The sequence below is a fragment of the Lepidochelys olivacea genome, assembly GCF_965140295.1.
Source record: "Lepidochelys olivacea isolate rLepOli2 genome assembly, chromosome: 1".
NCBI classification, from domain to species: Eukaryota; Metazoa; Chordata; order Testudines; family Cheloniidae; genus Lepidochelys; species Lepidochelys olivacea.
The window spans coordinates 80,673,142-80,687,453 of NC_140411.1; the positions used below are offsets into that span (position 1 = coordinate 80,673,142).

The window sequence follows — 14,312 nt, forward strand, 5'->3', positions numbered from 1 at the left end:
GCTTGATGTACCCCCTGCTGTACCCACAAAATTAAAAGTTCAGTTTCAAAAAAGAAGCCTATATATTCTGGGACGCAAACTAGCTAGCTAATAGCTTGCTCACCAGGGACCCATATCAATTTGGGAAGTAGAGAAATAAAGTGACTTCAAGACTCAAGGCCAAATTCAGCCTGGCTAGATGCTGTTACAGAAGATTGAAGAAAGACTGCGATGGTTTGGACACATGTCAAGAATAGGTCTGTAAAGGAAACCATACATGGTAATATATACCAGAGTGCAAGGAACTAGAAACAGAGGAAGACGGAGGACGCATTGGCCAGCTACAGTGAAGAATGACATTGAATTAAAAGGTTTAAAAAGATGATGAACAAAGCCATGAAGCTGGTACAAAACAGAATGTGGTGGAAAGACTAAATTCAGCTCCATCATCACTGCCAAACTGAGGGACAGGAATCAAAGAAGAACATAAGGAATGGACAACAACTGAGGTGAAAGCATTTTTGTATTTCTGGATTTTTTTCAAGTTGACATGAAATTAGGCATTTTGTGTTATATTTTTCATCTTTCTACTTGACTCATGTTTAGGCAAAAAAATTTTTTTGCTTAGTTCTATGTTCATTCGTATCTGAGAGAGAGTTCCGTAGACTAGGTCCAGCACCTGTGAAAGTTCTCACTCAAGTACTCATGAGCATCACCACACTAGTCAACAGTTTGGGTGGAAAGTAGTCATCATGGAAGGTCTGGGTCCAGGTAAGAAGAGCCACTCACTCTGGCAGACAGCCTTCTCATGGAGGGTTTATGATATTAAGACAGAAACCTTGGACTAGTCTCTCAGTATGCTTGAAATACCTCCCTGGCCTGCTCAGACAGGGCAAGGAGTCATTCTGATCAGGTGAGTGGGTTAAAGAGACACTGGCTTCTTCTTGGAGAACAGGAAAGGAACAGAGTAGCCCAACTGCCACTAATCCTTTTTGTGGCCCTGCTCCTTTGAGGGAAGGGATAGCAAGAAATGAAGCAGCGTAGCTAGGCTTGCTACATTTTTTTCACAGAATGAGAGGAGGGAATACAGGGTGTATAATGGCCAAACCACTGATGCTAGTTCCTCAATATGGGGGGGGGGGGGTGGGAAGGGACTAAAGATCAAAGCAGCTTTTGAGTTACTAGACACTGCTTTAGGAGTGGGGAGGAGAAGGCTAAGGTACAGGAGGAAGAGCCAAGAGGCCCACAGATTCCTGCATGGCCAAAAGAACAACAAGAGACTGTTTGACCCTGTGGCTGTTTGAAAAGTGTGAATTGGGAGTGCTTTGTTCCCACTTTCCTTGAGTGGGAGGAAAGGCTTTGAGCCGGGCCAACTGCTTCAAGACAGGAGCCTTATAAAAAAGCAGTCAGTTGAGAACCGAGTGACAGGCAAACAGAGGACAGGCAAACAGAGGGAGTTTGCCTGGGAGTTCACTTGGGGGGAGTTCCCACAAGAGTTTTGGGGTTTTTTTTGTTTTTCAAGCTTCTGTGAGCAGTAAATACAATATCTGAAGAAACTCTTAAAAGAACGACATTATGGATAGCGAGCGATCAGCTGTTGTGACCTGCACAGGATGTGCCATGTTTGTCTTTCTCCCAGAGGACAGAAGTGACTTTGTCTGTATGAAGTGCAAGCTGGTCTCCATATTGGAAGAGAAGGTTAAAGGACTAGAAACCCAAGTATCAACCCTGCATTGCATCAGAGAAAATGAAGATTTTTCTGGATAGAAATCAGCATTTGGTACTGTAGGCACAGCATGCTGAAGAATCAGAGAGGGCAGTGCAGAATGGGGAAGAAAATTGGCAGCATGTGACCTCCAGAAGAAGAAAGAGGAGAACCCATGTACCCCCCAAATGCAGGTAGAGGTAAGAAAATGTTTTCAGGCTCTCTCCACAGGTACTACAGTGGAAAATGGTTTGGAAGAGTTATCTGAGGGAAGGGATCAGAAGGAGACCCCATCAACCAGACTGCATTGTCCTAGAGATGGGGGTTCCATGACCATCACTCCCAAGAGGAGGAGACGGGTGGTGGTGGTCAGGGACTCCCTCCTAAGGGGGACAGAGTCTTCCATCTGCCTTCCAGACTGGGAAACTCGAAAAGTGTACTGATTGCCTGCAGCTAGAACTCAGGATGTGACGGAATGTCTGCCGAGACTGATCAAACCCTCAGACCACTACCCCTTCCTACTTCTCCACGTGGGCAACAATGATACTGCCAAGAATGACTTTGAGCAGGTCACTGCAGATTACGTGGCTCTGGAAAGAGGATATAGGAGTTTGAGGCACAAGTCATGTTCTCGGCCATCCTCCCTATTGAAGGACCATCGAATTGGGGAGGTAAAGGCTTGGTTACACAGGTGGTGTCAGAGAGAGGGTTTTGGATTCTTCAACCATGGGATGCTGTTCTAGGAAGAGATGGAATCCACCTAATGAACAGAGGGAAGAGCATCTTTGCAGGCAGGCTTGCTAACCTAGTGAGGAGGGCTTTAAACTAGGTTCGCCAGGGGATGGTGACCTAAGCCCAGAGGTTAGTGGGGAAGTGGGATACTGGGAGGAAACACAAGGAGGAGGGTGCAACAGGGGAGGCCTCCTGATTCATACTGAGAAAGTAGGGCAATTGGCTAGTTATCTTAGCTGCCTATACATGAATGCAAGAAGCCTGGGAAACAAGCAGGAGTACTGTCATGGATGAGTTTTATCTGTTCAGGAAGGACAGGTGGGGGAGAAAAGCTGGAGGAGTTGCACTGTATGTAAGGGAGCAGCATGATTGCTCAGAGCTCCAGTATGAAACTGGAGAAAAGCCTGTTGAGAGCCTTTGGGTTCAGTTTAGAGACGAGAGCAACAAGGGTGATGTCGTGGTGTGCGTCTGCTATAGACCACGAGACCGGGAGGATGACAGAGATGAGGCTTTCTTTAGACAATTAACAGACGTTTCCAGATCACAGGCCCTGGTTCTCACAGGGGACTTCAATCACCCTGACATCTGCTGGGAGAGCAATACAGCAATACACAGACAATCCAGGAAGTTTTTGGAGAATGTTGGGAACAACTTCCTGGTGCAAGTGCTGGAGGAACCAACTAGGGGCTGTGCTCCTCTTGACCTGCTGCTCACAAACAGGGAAGAATTGGTAGGGAAAGTAGAAGCGGGTGGCAACCTGGGCAGCAGTGATCATTACACAGTTGAGTTCAGGATCCTGACAAAAGGAAGAAAGGACAGCAAACGGAATATGGATCCTGGACTTCACAAAAGCAGACTTTGACTCCCTCAGGGAACTGATAGGCAGGATACCCTGAGCTAATATGAGAGGGGAAAGGAGTCCAGGAGAGCTGGCTGTATTTTAAAGAAGCCTTATTGAGAGCGCAGGAATAAATCATCCTGATGTGTAGAAAGAATAGCAAATATGGCAGGTGACCAGCTTGGCTTAACAGAGAATTCTTTGGTGAGCTTAAACACAAAAAGGAAGCTTACAAAAAGTTGAAACTTGGATAGATGACTAGGGAGGAGTACAAAAATATTGCCTGAGCATGCAGGGGTGTAATCAGGAAGGGAATGTAATTAGGGGACTGTGGCACATGACTTCTGAGGAGAGGCTGAGGGAACTGGGCTTGGTTAGTCTGCAGAACAGAAGAGTGGGGGGGGGGATTTGATAGCAGCCTTCAACTACCTGAAGGGGGGTTCTAAAGAGGATGGAGTTTGGTGTTCTCAGTGGTGGCAGATGACAAAACAAGGAGTAATGGTTTCAAGTTGCAGTGGGGGAGGTCTAGGTTAGATATTAGGAAACACTATTTCACTAGGTGGGTGGTGAAGCACTGGATTGGGTTACCTAGTGAGGTGGTGGAATCTCCATCCTTAGAGGTTTTTAAGGCCCAGCTTGACAAAGCCCTGGATGGGATGATTTAGTTGGGGTTGGTCCTGCTTTGAGCAGGGGGTTAGACTAGATGACTTCCTGAGGTCCCTTTCAACCCTAATCTGCTATGATTCTAAGAGCAGCAGAGCAGCACTGGAAAAGGGGGCAAAGGGCAATCAAATTGATGGACATGGGGTGGAGGGCAGAACTGCCTGGAAGGAGAACAGACTATTTTGTTTGAGAGAAATGTAGGTGATTTCATGGCCTTTGACTGTTCTCCTGTCCTTCCCCACAGAAATTACATATTCACAGATCTGCAAATTAACATTTGGAGGCCACAGAAGCACGTAGTTGCTCCTGTGCTAGTAGGCTTAGTCCTCAGATGAGAGCCTAACTAGCAATTGAGACCTGTACAATCACCAGTCCTTGAAGATGACCTGCAAACCTTCTTCCATAGAATGAGAGTCGCGGTCCTGACTGACCCCTATTACAAGAGGCAGAGGGGCATTAGTAAATACAATAACCAATTGAATTTTAAAACCCAGCTCAACCTGAACCACGCCCTGTCCAAGATACTTTGTCATATAACATGTCAGGTGTTTTGCAATTTGGTTATAGATTATTTTCATGACTCTTATGTGTGTGTCCTCTTTGCTAGGAGGACTGTAGCCTCATTTTGTAGCTGACTCCCTTGAAAGCACTGGGGCCTCATAAAAGAAAGACACCACTCGCTGTGCCTGATGATCAGAGCTTTCTTTGACATTCATTTTATTATTTCCAAGGTTACGTCTAACACACTTCAACAATTTGGGCTGAAATTGTCCATGCCAGATATATGTTTCAGGTTGAATTGTTTTGAAAGATTTCAACAAAAATTGTTCAGCTATTTCTGACCATGGGGGGGAGCAGAGGGGACCTCTCAATATGAATATTTTTTCCAACCATTTCTTTGAAGACCTCTAGGTTTGGAAAAAGGAATTTATATTTGGCAGAGGAAATAATCCTAGGGTCAGTGATGTGCCTTTTGCTATCCCAGTGAAAACCTAAACAGATCTGGACAAAATGTAAGCATGTTAGAATCACCACTGCCACATGCTCAATACAGCTTCTTAGAGGCCTGCTTCTAAAAATCTCTGGATATACTAGCTACACTGCACATGCTCCCAGCCTCAGAGCTCCCTACATGCACCTACAATGATCTTGTTCCCAGCCCTCCACGAGCCTTCTAGATTGTAGGCATAAAGCTAAAGTTCCAGAAGGGACACAGGCCAAGCAGGAGAAGCACCACCAAAATACCTTTTGGCCTTAGGGCAGGTGTAGTGGGAACCAGGAAGAGATCATAAATTAGAATCTTAACTCTTCCACTCATTTGTGTTGCTAAGTCTGTGCACTTCACAGCTCTGACTATTGAGTGAGACAACACATTCATTAGGAAGCAGGCAAACATCATTACCCCATTTTACATATGGGACAACTGAATTATTATTTAAGGTCACCCCTTGCAGAATTCGGAATAGAACTCGGTCTCCAGAAAAACAGATCTAAGTCTCATCTACTTCAATGCACTGTTTTTCAGAATCTAGGTGCTTGCTTGTGTTGCATTTAAGGACTAGTCCATGCTCACCTCCAGAGCCAGGAATAGAACCCAGGATTCCCAGAATTGCTCTGCTACCTACCAACTGGTTGTGTAAGCCACTCACAAAAAATGTATCTGAGCCCTCTCTAGTAGTTAGTTCACATAAAGGAGAACAGCCTGCACTTGGGTTCGAGTGGTAGTGCTTGGAGCAGTGAAGCTAAAGCTCCCGGGTTGCAATACTACTGATGACTCAACGGGGGATAAATATGGTACCTCGTGATAGAATTCTCATTTTTAGTTCCCTTTTTCAAGACATAAGAGATTACATTTAAAAAAAACCATCAAAATGTTTATGGTCACATAGTCACGTGCTAAGAAGTTATAAAATACCAAATTAGGGTTGCCTGTGCCACCTTATTTCAGCCTCCTTGTATCAAAATGCATATGCACAGTCTTTAATTACATGATCGCATATTCTTTCTTACAGGACCCTATACAAGCAGCCTTAATTCTGGCATTTCATAACGTTTCAGTTCTTGACTTTGCAATCTTAATGTTTTTTTAAATGTTTTAATGTATATAATAATAATCAGCAACAGCATTTACATTGGCAAATCCAGCCCTTGTCTCTGCAGCTGTAGAGGCTCCCATGACAAGTCAACCAATACAGTTATATGTATGGAAACATGATTCAGGGGTAATCAATATGAAGCCTGAGGACAAGCATTGGGACTCCCTACAGAACAGTGTACAGGGGCAAGGAGGGGCAGTGCCAAAGGTCCAGTGCTACCCAGATTCTAGTATTTTGCTTTGCAGCAGGGATACAATGCATCCATAAAAGCTACTTCAAACAGTAGGCTGAAGTAGAAGGAGATTTCCTTGAGTGGGCTGTATTCTGAGGACTGGAGGTAGATACCAGTAGACAAGAGAGACACCCAGCACCCAAGTCTACTACTTTGGCTGGTTCTGATCCCTAGATTTGGCCTATCTTACCTCTTCAAAAACAATTTACAAGCACCAATAAATTAGTTCTTCCCTGTGAGCTAAGTATTACCACATATATTTCTATGTTCCATTAGCCCCAAGTCATAGATAGAGAAAATGAGATAGGGGTAATTATTCATGCAAGGCCATAACGTGGTGCAGCCAGGATTAAAACTAAAGAGTTCCAGACTCCAGTTCTTGCATTAGGCCAAATTCTCTGTCATACACAAACAAGATACAGACAACAACTGTTCCACGAAAATGCAATACTTATTTTGTGCATTTCTCATAGCTTGATTCTGGCTCAACCAGTCCAAGTTTGTGGCACTTACCATAAACCATGGTAAATACAAACAGAGCCTATAGTGGAATGCAAGGTAGTAACACACCCTGTATGTTTCCATTATGGCCCAGTATGTTTCCATTATGCAGAGTACTCAAAGTTGACTTCATAGCAAAGTTAATTCTACGCTTGTCTTGTCTCACCTCAAAAAATTCTTTTAACAATTTTTTGTAACCAAATGATTTTACTCTGTATAATAATAAAAGACTTAAGAATAGACAACCAGAGGGAAAACACACACTTATACTGACTTTGCTGCTTGGAAACAAACCCTGAAGTACACACACAGAATGAATTAACTGGAAAACACTGCAAAATCTTCATTCTGAAAAGAAGTTGTCCCAGTTTGTCCACTTTTCCAATGGTCACTGACAAGTACTAGAACTAGAGTCAACGCTCTTGCCAAGATTTTCAATAGAGTTATTTTTAGAAATATTAAAACTAAAACAGTCATTTTGACATTGTGATTCTTCAAATATTACTCTTTTGCTTAATTTCTCATCTAATATGGCCTTCAAACAAAAAAAAAATCCCTTTCAATATTATTCAGTTGAGAAAAGAGGATTGTGTAATGTTCGCTTTCTGAACCCTGGGTTCAGTCTCGCTGGGTAAAGTTACACAGTGCTCCTGATTGACTGAACAACTCTGACCTATATTAAAATGTTTTTAGTACTGGGGTAAAATATTTTGTTTCTCTTTTCCTAACATCAAGCCTGTATTTCATCTTTAAAAAAGCAAATATTTTCTTCAGTGCATGAGACATTTAGCCATTTCATGCTTTCACATTTGCACTTTCAAGACTTAGTCTATCTTACAGATATAACCTAGCATATTCTGTTTAGGAATATAGGAAAAGCCCCAATATGACTGTTTAACTCTGTCTCACTAATGCTTGCTATGAAATGTAATGGCTTTTTAATATGTTTTCATCTTAGTTGGAGAAAGTGAGCATGTTTGTGTTTGAGCTCCTCCCCTTCCAAGCAGACACAGACTGCAGCTGTAGTAAACAACCACCAGCCAAGAGTTGAGAAGGTCAAGGCCTCAGTGCTACACCAATATCAGTTTTTCCAAAAATGAAACCTAATTTCTTGGAAGGGGAAATTATTATTTTTTGTATATCGGAGAAAGGTAAACCACAGTCATTTCCATTCAAATGGGGGGAGGGAACAACCTTGATGAGCCACAGATAAAACATTTGACAAAAATAAAGTTAATTATTTTTCCATTCCTCTAATACAAAAGTATCTTATCCGTGGGTGCACACACAGCTGATTTGACAAATATAAATATTCCCTCAAACATAATTGTGTCCTCAGGAAACAATGTTTGACCTAAATGCAACAGTATCAGATACATTTTTAAGATATATTTTCCAGCATTCCACCAGCAAAATGCTACCCCTTTCTGTAAGGAGCAGATCAGGAGGTTGGGTAGCAATGTGAAGAGCAGTGCCAGCCACACAACCTTCACAAACGCAATCCTGCAGCTTCAGGGTATGATGGCTCATCTCAGGTTATCACAGTGGATGTACATTGTTTCCTCTCTGCTCAGGAGCTGTACCCTCATTTTCATAACTACTGGATGTGACTTGGCACACCCAAACCCTAACCACACCACAAGGATTGAATATTCCCCCCTAGTGCTTTTTTGGGGCTCAGTCGTGCTCCCACTGAATTACATTAGTGTTTTGTCCATTGACACTAGTATAATAAAAGGCACTTGAGTGTTTGGGAGCACTCCTACCTGGTATACTCAAAGGAAAAAGGCTCCATCTATTATTACTTGTATTGTGGTTTTACCTAGGCACTGCAGTCGTCGACCAAGACCCCCATGTGCTAGGTGTTGTACAAAGAACAAAAAGATGGTCCCTATCTCAAACAGTTTACAATCTAAGCCCCTTACCACGCCCATTCCAGTGCATCACCATAGCAGAGGGCAGAATCAAGCCCAAAATATTAGAGGACCTCTCTTTTAAGGTGACAGCCAACTTGAGTATTTTCTGATCTGACTAGTTTCAACAAAAATTCTAACAGAGCAGCCTTTGAATTGTACTAAATCTCAACAAAACTCCTTTAAAAATATTTACAAGGATTTTTCTACTTAGGTCAATTAAGAATCTTTACAAGGGACAACATGCAGGCCTGAGAACACCACCAGCAAAAGTGGTTGAACACAACCCTCATCCCTGCACATGTCAACCAGCTTCTAACATAACAACAGCAGCATCTAGACAAGTAAAGTAGAAAAGGGAATCAAGAATCCTTCCTCCTACTTCCACCCCACCTCCTAGGCATTGTGGGGGAAGGGATGGCTCAGTGGTTTGAGCACTGGCCTGCTAAACCCAGGGTTGTGAGTTCAATCCTTGAGGGAGCCATTTAGGGATCTGGGGCAAATATTGGGGATTTGTCCTGCTTTGAGCAAGGAGGTTGGACTAGATGACCTCCTGAGGTCCCTTCCAACCCTGATATTCTATGATAGGCACCCATTGCTCCTGGATTGCAGGTAGGGGCCTGGGAAAGGAGAGAACTCTCTGACCTCCACATCAACCTTCAATTTCTCCCCAGACTCTACAGTGTTCCAGGAAGGAGAAAATGGAGGCTTTCACAGCACTTAAGGTCAGGTTTCATCACTCCCTGCCCAACCCATCTCCTAAAGCTCCATTTCCATGAAAGGACCAGGGAAAGATGGGTGTTCATGTGGCTACCCACTCCCTCCTGGCCCTTTTTGGCTCCAAGTAGGAGTCCTTGGAAAAGCAGATACCCTCCTTGCCCCAAACTCAGAAACTGCAGCAGCTCTGCTGCTTCTGGTAAGCCTCACATGCTCCAGCACCTGGGGAACATATGTGCATGTGAGCTCCTCCAGAGCAGTGAAAGAGGGATGCCAACATGCTAGCGCATGATAAAGACAAGGCAAAATGACCATCAGCAAAACAGTGAAAATGACTGTACATAAATGTAGCCAAAGCCACAATGAAGAAAAAAAAAGAGAATATTTCTATTTGCTAACTTCTTTCAGCAATGGTGGTCACAGGATTCATTTGGGACTCTAGATCAGTGATTCTCAACCAGGAGTACACAGAGGTCTTCCAGGAGGTACATCAACTCATCTAGATATTTACCTATTTTATAAACAGGCTACATAAAAAGCACTACTAAAGTCAGTACAAACTAAAATTTCATACAGAAAAAATGAAAAAGTAATTTTTCAGCAATAGTGTGCTGTGACACTTTTGTATTTTGAAGTCTGATTTTGTAAGCAAGTAGTTTTGAAGTAAGGTAAAACTTGGGGTATGCAAGACAAATCAGACATCTGAAAGGGTTAAATAGTCTGGAAAGGTTGAGAACCACTGCCTAGACGGTACAACATTTTCAGACAGTAATGAGATTTTTAAGTTGACTGTGTCCTGTTCAGAAGCTTTTTTAAAAAAAAACAACACAGAGAAAAAAACGAACACTCAGTCTAGATTTAGTATAGCTTTATATGATCAATAAAATGCCCATATCACCCCATCTCCAATCTCCAGCAAAGTTACTAATTCTACACTCGAGGTTACTCTGCTGTTCCTTTAACATTTTAGAGTTGGAGATCAACCAGAAAATGGAGGTCATGCACCAGTACTATATAAAGCACCCTTGCAAAGTTGCCATGAATATCTGCATGCCATAGCAAAAAATAAAATAAAATAAAAATTTATACCATGACTGACAATGAAAAAAAAGAGCTGGTTAGCCACTTATGCAGGAAAAAAATTGCCACAAACATTTAGAATTTTACAAAGCTGACATAAATCATAAAATCAAACTAAACTGTTTATCTTCAATATATTTTATAATATCTACTCATTTTTGTTCTGCTTTTAAATGCATAAAATACATATCTTAACATATCTGGCAATAGGTGGTGACAACAGCTAACACTGAATAACCCAGCTACTGCTTCTTGAAACTGAATTAAAATTATGTTTCTGTAAATGACAGTTTAAAAAAAAAATCTAACAGGAATACACCCAGTGTTTAAAAGTGACCACTCCTATTCACATTGCAAACTCCTGCACCACCCTGCCTGTCATCAGCAAAATTTTATGTCAGACCATTTACGTTGCCAAACAACTCTATCCTCCAGTAAGAAAAGGGAATGGAATGGTTTAGGTGGATTTACAGGGTGACGTTTGTTTGACTGGCACTCGTCTGCTGTAGCAGTTCTATGCACATGTTTTAATGTAAATATGAGTGTTTGTTTCCCCAGCATTGGAGAGGAACTGGTACAACAGTCCTTACTTATATTTTTAACTAATCAGTTTGATTAAAAAAACATTATTCAATGGAATTTCTTAAAATTATCTGTACAGAACAGTTCTTTAACAATCTGAATAGTTAAAATTAGTAAAAGTGACAATACCAACTACATAGGCTATTTATCCAGATTATAAATTCCACTGTACTTAGACTTTAACTGAGCACAGTCAGCTTTTATCAGTTGAATTAAAGTTATTATTACTGTTAAGATACACAGAACTGTAAGCTTTTTGTGAGGGGAGAGAATAGAGTGGGAGAGATGGAGGGAACACATAGCACAAAGGATTTGGTACTTCCCCCCCAAACGTTCAGTTTAAATACACTATTAATCAGCTCTCGCAAGTTCTTTTTTGCCCTCAATATAAACGGTCACAGAAAGTTCCAATAATAGGCTCTATTATGAATAAAATCAGAATTGATTCCTCTTGCATAGAAGCCTCTTGCTTTAACACAAACTAATGTCACTGAGGTCAACACTCACTCGTCAGGTTACAGCAAGCTTATAACAGACAAGCTGCGGTGGCTCCCAAGCTGACGCTCAACACTCTTCATGACTGGTCTCAATGTAAAGTTCTCCCTTGCCAACTCTAGCTTGGTCCACCTTAATTGAAAATAACAGCCATAGGCCATCCCCCAGCTACTGCCATGAACTATGCACTGTGGCAAGTGACAGTTACACATCATTACTACTGGAGACAATAACGACTGTAGCACAATGACCACTATTAATGCCAACAGTGTCATCCCCACCTTAACCCGTTACCCTCCTCCTCCAAATAACATGCACACAAACAGATTTTTTGAATGACAAACTAGAGCAGCAACCCCAAATTCAACATGACATTGATCTGTTTCCTTGCCACTGTCACTTACATGACCAAACAGTCCCACTCTGTGTAAACTACATGTTAGCATGCATTATTTGACAAAGGTTTTTGGGGGTTTTTTTTAGTTTTTTTAAACATCTTTTTTACAGGTAATTTAATAAAAGCCTTGCACATATCCTTGGTTTGCAAAAGCTTCTCCCTCCTGCCCTCCAGCGCTTGCCCCATTCGAGAGATCAGCCTTCCAACATTTTACAATAATGTAATGACAGGAAAATAAAATGTTATCTGAAAGCTGACTGATTGGGACAGCAAGAGAAAAAAAGAAAAGGTATGTTTATTCTGATAAGAAATGGAATAGGCACAGACCTGAACAGAAGCTGCAGAGCAGGAGAAACTGTTTTCTTTCCCTTATACAGAGTCCCCTCTCTCCCTCTCTCTCCTCCCCTCCCCCCCCCTCTCTCACACACACACACACACACGTTCTCTCTCACACACGCATTCACTCACACGGTCTCCCTCTGCTGCTCTATGCAGTTCTCAGGAAATGAATGGGGGCAACACAGAGAACTGTTGTACTTGCAAATGACTTACCCGGATCACATGATGTGCTAAATGTAGGGTGGGCCAGTGGGTGGAGGCTTCAGAAACAAGAGAGGACACAATATAGCGCGGGGGAGCCTTACCAGGGACGCATCGAATTGCACTGGGGGCCCGCTCGAGAAGGGGGGAAAGGGGTTGCGAGGCAGCCTTTTCTCCCACTCTCTTTGCCCTCCTCAGCGCAGGGGACCAGAGGGGACGCAGGGGATGGGAGGGCGGAGCAGAGGGGCGAAGGCAACCCAAACAAAAGGGGCCCCCTTTTCTCTCCCCCAGCAACAAACCAAGCCCCGCGCGCGGGCAAGTCCCTTTTCTGTACGTGTGATGGATCAGCAGGAACTAAACTGCTTTGCTGGCATGTAATGTATCCCCCCTTCCGCCCGCCCCCCAAAACAATCAGTCGGGGGAGGAGCAAGAGGAGGAGGGACCGTACAGCTGCGGCTCTGGTCGCTGAAATCCCCGGTGCGCGGCCGGCCCCGCCCCATCCTGAGAGGTGGGCTGGGAACACCCACCGCCCGGCCGGCGCGCTCGTGCCTCTTGCTGCTGCTGCTGCTGCTGCGCCGGGACCGGGACCGGCTCCGGCTCCGGCTCCGGCTCCGAACGTGCCCTGGTCTCTCGTGCACACACGCTCGCGCTCCGCCTCAGGCGGCCCCGCGAGCGTGTGTGAACGAGCTGCACGTGCCCGTCTGCCTGGGGAAGCCGCCGGCTCTGGGGGGGGGGAGCCGTACCTGGGCTCCGCTCTCCCCGAGTCTCAGGGGGGACACTACAGGGCAGGGGAGCCGGGGGCGGGGGAGGTAGATGGAGATCTGCCGGGGGGGGATAAGGAGCTAAGCGGGAGCGAGGCCAAGGGGTGGAGGAGCCAGGCGGGGAGGGGAGATGGGATGGTGAAGGAGATGGGGGGGAGGGGTAATAACAGCTCAGCCTTTGGGGGGCATGGGGAGCTGAGGAACAGATGGGAAGGCGTTTAGGAATGAGCAGAGATTACTGGGGCGAGGGGCTTGGTGGAGCAGACTGGGGATTGTGGAGGCACGGAGGGGTAGTTGAGGAACGTATGTGTGTGTGAAAGGAGGGGGGACTGAGAGGAAGGGCAGGGAAGAGTGGGTTGGATGTACTGCTGTGTGTTGCTTATAACAATGGCAGGTTAAAAAGAATCAGACCTAGGTGTGATTTTTTTATATATACTAATAGTGTCTCTTTAAAAGAAGAAGTGAAATTATGACACATGCAAAACAGTAACCAAACTGAAAATGCAAGATTTGATTTCTCTGAGTCACCCGGATGGTCAAAGTTTGAAACACAAAACAATGAAATAGGCATAAACCAATGTTCCTTTTAGCAATACTAACAATTTGGTCTCTGGGCTTGACAAACGAAAACTGAGAAAAGCGACCCACTGGCAGAGTACTTGAATTAAAAAGACATGAGGATATTTACTGAACTGTATTATTTACGTAACCCAGGAAAGCTTATGCCCAAATAAATTTGTTAGTCTCTAAGGTGCCACAAGGACTCCTCATTATTTGTACAGAACACTGTTGGTCAACATGTTTTTAACCATTGACCTGTTTTGGATTTATGTCAACACAATAGTTCCTATAAATACACCCCTGCTTTAAAAGAGATGTAATTAAATAAAATAATTAGTTTTCCTGAAAGATGTAAAATATTCTTTGGCAAAATCCGAGTGTCATCTCTGTAGTTCTGTCTCAGTCAGAACATCCTATAATGTGAGATTTGTATGTGTAAGGACTGCAGGATCAGGATCTCCATGTATCAAAGATACACAGATAAATTGATTCTAAACATTTAAAATAATGCTAGGACAAT

The 14,312-nt window shown here is 43.6% G+C and overlaps 1 protein-coding gene across 2 annotated transcripts in view; it reads right to left on the minus strand.

Moving 5' to 3' along the window:
• The window catches only part of KLF12 (KLF transcription factor 12), a 367,692-nt gene extending 354,684 nt beyond the window's left edge, over window positions 1-13,008 (minus strand). Inside the window, exon 1 of one of the 2 annotated variants that reach the window (XM_084622607.1) lies at window positions 12,919-13,008. The gene's annotated coding sequence lies outside the window, so the exon portion shown is untranslated. Of the gene's footprint in view, window positions 1-12,257; window positions 12,341-12,918 lie in introns of those variants that run through there. The other variant, XM_084622608.1, reaches the window with a different exon arrangement.
• Between the last annotated feature and the right edge of the window lie 1,304 nt (window positions 13,009-14,312).